The sequence below is a fragment of the Cornus florida genome, unplaced genomic scaffold (genome assembly GCF_030987335.1).
Source record: "Cornus florida cultivar Cherokee Brave unplaced genomic scaffold, ASM3098733v1 CherokeeBrave_3.0.0_Hap2_Chr04, whole genome shotgun sequence".
In the NCBI taxonomy this organism is placed as follows: Eukaryota; Viridiplantae; Streptophyta; class Magnoliopsida; order Cornales; family Cornaceae; genus Cornus; species Cornus florida.
Window position 1 is genome coordinate 43,139,826 of NW_026775574.1, and position 1,458 is coordinate 43,141,283.

At 37.7% G+C, this 1,458-nt stretch overlaps 1 pseudogene; it reads right to left on the minus strand.

Annotated features, from left to right (window-relative positions):
- Positions 1 to 1,043: 1,043 nt before the first annotated feature.
- On the minus strand, positions 1,044 to 1,141 carry LOC132305708 (small nucleolar RNA R71; annotated as a pseudogene).
- Positions 1,142 to 1,458: the final 317 nt, after the last annotated feature.

A 1,458-nucleotide genomic window follows, 5' to 3' on the forward strand; every position in this document is an offset into this window, starting at 1 on the left:
TAACTTCAAGTTCCTTTGACTTCTTTACTTTCCATAGATGTGATCTTGAGTAATGGAATACTTGGAATGATCTTTATAGCTTCATTGAGGTCATTCTTTGAATGTGAATAATCTATATAACACTCAATGTAAACATTAGTCCTTAAACACCATTAATGGTTTGTTATCATCAAAACAATTAGATTGTCCTTGGATGAAATCCTTAAGGTCAACACCAATGTATGTGGAGAATGTTTGTTGATTGATTTGTTGTGGGGGCGAAGTGATTGCTATTTACTTGTTATTTGTTTTGCTAGTGCATGCATGGTCGTAGGTCATTAAATCCTACTCTTATCCCTCCTAATTTGCATCTTGAATCGGTTGTTCATAATCCAAGGGGAAGAGGTAGTTCTCAGCACTCTATTTCATCAATGGAGGAGCAACATGATGACCATGTGGAGGAGCTTGGTCACATAGACCAACAAGGCATCCTCCACCCTAATGAGCATCATGACAATATCCAAGTACCATTAGGCATGCCTAGACTATTCATCCCACCACAACAACAAGGCCAAATTCCCTTGGGAATGCCTCGGCCATTTTTTGTTCCACAACCTCTCATGGTTCAAGTTAATCAAGGTGCTTATGTAGCACCACCAATTATGAATCCTCCTATTGCTTTGCGTGATCATTATGTGCCTAATGAATACAATGCACCTATATGCATTCAATTGCCCCCATTTAGAGCACATCACTATGAGATTAAACCGCAAACCATTTAAATGCTTCCTAACTATCATGGACTTCCAAGTGAAGAACCTTACAAGCATTTAGATGAGTTTCTTGAAGTGTGTTCCACCATGAAATACACGGACATGCCAGAAAAAGTTTTAAGACTCAAACTTTTTCCTTTTACCCTTAAAGACAAAGCAAAATATTGGTTCAACAATCTTAGGCCTTTTTTCGATAACATATTAGGCCTTTTTTCGATAACATATTAGGCAGAAATGCAACAAGAGTTCTTGAAGAAGTACTATCTGGTATCAAAGGCCAATGCTATGAGAACTTTCATTCATAAATTTTCTCAAAGGGATAGGGAAATGTTTCATGAGGCATGGGAAAGGTTTAATGATTTGCTTAAGAAGTGCCCACGTCATGACATACCTAAGTGGCAACTAGTTCAATATTTCTTTGAAAGTTTACCGGATAATCACAAGGGTGTGGTTGATGCATCTATGGGTGGTTCTTACCTTGACAAGCATGAAAATGATGTTTGGCAATTGTATGAAAGCATGAGTGAGAATTCAATGCATAGATCTTTATCTTCTAAAAATGGTAGAAATCTAGGTGGAAGGAAGAATGTTGGCTTATATCAAGTTAACTATTCCAACGACATAGCCGCCGAAATGAAATCCTTATCTCAAAGGTTTGATCAACCAAACTTCGGCGAATCAAATGTCTTCCTCCCCTAACCATTCT